Source organism: Halyomorpha halys, unplaced genomic scaffold, assembly GCF_000696795.3.
Source record: "Halyomorpha halys isolate HHAL.00 unplaced genomic scaffold, Hhal_1.1 Scaffold54.1, whole genome shotgun sequence".
Taxonomy (NCBI): domain Eukaryota; kingdom Metazoa; phylum Arthropoda; class Insecta; order Hemiptera; family Pentatomidae; genus Halyomorpha; species Halyomorpha halys.
This window is the reverse complement of record NW_027108734.1, coordinates 1,235,551-1,239,720: the sequence shown is the minus strand read 5'-3', so window position 1 is coordinate 1,239,720 and position 4,170 is coordinate 1,235,551. Positions and strand designations below refer to the sequence as shown.

The window sequence follows — 4,170 nt, the reverse complement described above, 5'->3', positions numbered from 1 at the left end:
TGTACAAAATAATACAATAGGTAAATATGTAGTATGTTTCATATACACTTGAAAATCGTGGGAAGGAACCACCCATTGGTGGTACTTCAAACATTAATACTTTATTAACTAACGTTTAAAATTAGTTTTATTAATGATATTCATTATTTATAAGGATTAATTTAATTTAATCATAAATAAGTGAGTCAATTAAGAAAATAATCAGCCGTTGTCAATTATACAGATGTGAGTACGGCGCAACAGGTAGGCAAGTATTGACGACTTCTCCATTCCTAGAACTGTTAAAAAATAAAATAATTCATGCCTACAATAAATTTATATTAAAAAATACTTTTTGATTTTTCGAAATTAATATAAATAAAATATACTAAAAGAGATAAAAAAAAAATTATGACAAGCCGACAAAAGTGAAACTGGAAATAAAATCACCCATACAAATTTTATTTATTTTATAAAAATATAGAAATATTTGTATTCATTTTATTTTATAATTTAATTATGTGATCGTCAAAATAAGAAATTTAAACATTTCTTAAACAACTACCATTTAATTAATTTAATTACTATATATTTTTTATTTTTCTATATTTTCTGGCGATATTGTTTAATATAACGAATAATTGTATATTTTTATTGACTAAGCCTTTAGATAAGTTAAGAAGGAAATGGCATAATTAAAAAATCAAAGTTCCATATCTCAAGATTTCAATATACAATATTGAAACTAACAAAAGTTGTAACCACTTATGAAGTAAGTAAAATATAAGGAAATCATTTAAAAATATATAAATAAATAATTTGAAAAAATATATTTTTTTAAGTTTAGTGAATCATTTTATGACTATTAAAATAATTTTTACAAGTGCTCGTTGTTTCTGAAAACATTATTTAGTTTTTAGAAATCAATCTGTGCATAATTTACAGTAAAAATTATATAAATTTTTTGACGAAAGACTAATTTAAATACAAATAATAATTTTTTACATTATTAGGTAAAAATATTGCCCCGGGTGAGGATCGAACTCACGACCTTAAGATTATGAGACTTACGCGCTGCCTACTGCGCTACCGAGGCGTATAAATATGTCTGTTTACAATAGAAAATTGATAATTATAAAAATTACTGTCCATCATAAATGAGAAGTTTTCTATCAAAAGTTAACATGTCCTCTCAAAACTAAACGTAATTTTCAATAAAAATCAAACTTATTTTCATGACATGTTCACATATTTTTTTTTTTATTAATAATTTTCTAATAGTAAATATATTGACTTTTGACATATTCTCTTCTCAAAACTAACATAAAAATAACTTAAATAAAAATTCTATAGCTAAAACATTTATACTTTGTATCAAAATGTAGTGATAAATGATCTCAGTCTTATCGGGGTTACTAAACGATATTTTAAATAAAAATCGAACCTGTTTACTTTTATATGTTTCAATATTTTTTTTTTAACAGTAATTCTCCAAAACTGGATATTTTAAATTTTGATAAAAATACTTCTTATTAATTATAAACAATAATTTGTATAATTACCCAATATTCTATGGTAAAAATCGGGGTTTAAAAGCCTCGGTAGCGCAGTAGGCAGCGCGTAAGTCTCATAATCTTAAGGTCGTGAGTTCGATCCTCACCCGGGGCAATGTTTTTACTTATTTATCAAAATAATTATTATTTGTGAAGAAGATAGTGGGGGGGGGTCCAGTCAACAAAAAAATATTAATTCGTGCCGACGTTTAGACCCGAATTTCATTATACAAAAAGAGATAACAGCCATCATTCAGAGAAACATAAAAATTAAAATAAATAATGAACCAACAAATTCGGAAATATGCGTAATAAAGAATAGAAAATAAAATAATTGATAAATAATCATGGAATTAGATAGTAGTAGATCAATAAAATAAATTTTATCAATGGTTATTAACCAACTATTTTATTTTCAATTCATTGTTATATACATTTCCAAATATGTTGATTTATTATTTATTTTAATTTTTATGTTTCTCTGAATGATGGTTGCTATCTCTTTTTCTTTTTTAACTCTCATGAAGACTTGAAATTGAAGCATAAACGTCGGCCCGAATTAATAATTTTTTTTTTATTTGCTGACCGCACCCCACGACCATCTTCTCCACAAATTAATCTACGGTCAGTATTATTATCATTTACATCTATTATTATATATATTTAAATTAGTGTTTTAGATTATTTGTTGACTAGGAATTTAATATCCTCATTGGCGTGTTTTTTTTTTATTTATTCAACTTTTCTTTCTTAACAAAGAAACAATTTTAGGTGGATACAGTATGCCCTTAAACCCCATGTAACAATAACCAAAAAAAAAACACCGTAGATGAATTTCAAGAACAAGAGGAAAGGATTAGAAGGGGCCGATCTATTGAAGAAGAGTTGATAAATGAATACAAAAAGGAATAAGGATAATCTGGAGGCGGAGCACAGAGTGGAAATATGTCAGGAGAGGTTTCTAATCTCGGGCAACTGATGGCGGCACTTAGTGGGGCAGTTGGTGGCTCAGCTCTGCACGGATTGTCCCTCCCATCGCCCCGGGGTCACGTTCCCCACAAATCAAAAGCCTCCGACATCACCTGACATCCCTGCCACCACTTCATATTTCTTTCTCCTCCTAGTCCGCAATATAGCAAGGAGGGTCGGACTTCTTCACCGCATAGCGCAAACTGAAGCTAAAGCGGTTGGCAATCAAAAAAGAAAATGATCTATAGTCCAAGAACTCCTACTACAAACATATATTCATATCTTTGTCTATTTAAAATTATATATAATATTATTTACATCGGTGAAAATAAGAAAAATCAATAAATCTAAGCTATATTACGAGCATTGCACGGAAAGGTAAGATATGAATTTGATGTATAGATGACTCGAGGTAAATCTAAGATATAGTATATATATTAACTTTTGACATATCCTCTTATCAAAACTAATATAAAAATAACTTAAATAAAATTCTATAGCAAAAACTTGTTTAATTTTTTTTTAAAAATTTAAATTTTTGACTATTGTCATATCGGGGTTACTAAACGATATTTTCAATAAAAATCAAACTTGTTTACTTGGCATGTTCCAATATTATTTTTTTGATAGTAATTTTCTAAAGCTGGATATATTAACGTTTGGTCGAAAACTGCTCAATTATAAACAATAAGTATTACAATTATCCAATATTCTGTTGTAAACACTACCTTATAAGCCTCGGTAGCGCAGTAGGCAGCGCGTAAGTCTCATAATCTTAAGGTCGTGAGTTCGATCCTCACCCGGGGCAATATTTTTACTTAATCATGTAAATAATAGTGAGATATGTTAATTATGTGAATAATTTTATCCTTTTCGATTTCATTATATTCTGAATAAATCTACCTGAATAAATTTACTTTTTGAAAATTATTATTAAAAATATAAAATGCTAACATGTCATGAAAATAAGTTTGATTTTTATCGAAAATAACGTTTACATTTGAGAAGAGGACATGTTAAATTTTGATAGAAAACTCATAATTTATGATAAACGATAATCTTCATAATTATCTAATTTTCTATTCCAATCATACTTATAAACAAGAGTCGGTAGGGCAGTAGGCAGCGCTATATTTATAGCCGTGAGTTAGTCCTGTGGATTGGGGAACCCTTCGGTGTCCAGCCAGCCTCATAAGGTGGGTAAAAATCTGGCGGTTGAACGTGATTCTGACCAAAGATCTCCATGTACAACCATTGGACTAGGAACAATACTTCCTTACAAAGTACTGCACCCCTGACCTTTCAAAGGCATAAATGAATTTCATTCCTCTAAACGATACATGTTACTCTAATAACCTATAAATGGAAAAAAAAAAAAAAAAGCTTCTAATTATTGTATACTTTCATACCAAATATTGGTTATGAAATCTAAAAGCTTTGGTGGATACACCCACCAATGAATATTTTCCATATCTATAATAATGGAAAGGTCTTAAATCATTCAAATTACCTGAAATACTGACCGATTCGAGCACCATATATATATATATATATATATATCGCGCTGCCTACTGCGCTACCGAGGCGATGGATTACGACACTATATTTACATTTTACGACCATATAAATAATAATAATAATTAAATAAGTAAAAGGTGTTTTTCTAATA

The 4,170-nt window shown here is 28.4% G+C and overlaps 1 protein-coding gene and 3 non-coding genes across 5 annotated transcripts in view; 3 read left to right on the top strand and 1 right to left on the bottom strand.

Annotated features, from left to right (window-relative positions):
* The window catches only part of LOC106692388 (uncharacterized), a 303,170-nt gene that overhangs the window by 50,071 nt on the left and 248,929 nt on the right, over window positions 1-4,170 (top strand). The gene's annotated exons all lie outside the window — the stretch shown is intronic.
* On the bottom strand, window positions 1,003-1,075 carry TRNAM-CAU (transfer RNA methionine (anticodon CAU)). The gene has a single exon. It is a non-coding gene; the product is annotated as a tRNA-Met (tRNA).
* Window positions 1,575-1,647, top strand: TRNAM-CAU (transfer RNA methionine (anticodon CAU)). The gene has a single exon. It is a non-coding gene; the product is annotated as a tRNA-Met (tRNA).
* TRNAM-CAU (transfer RNA methionine (anticodon CAU)) lies at window positions 3,237-3,309 on the top strand. Its single transcript has one exon. It is a non-coding gene; the product is annotated as a tRNA-Met (tRNA).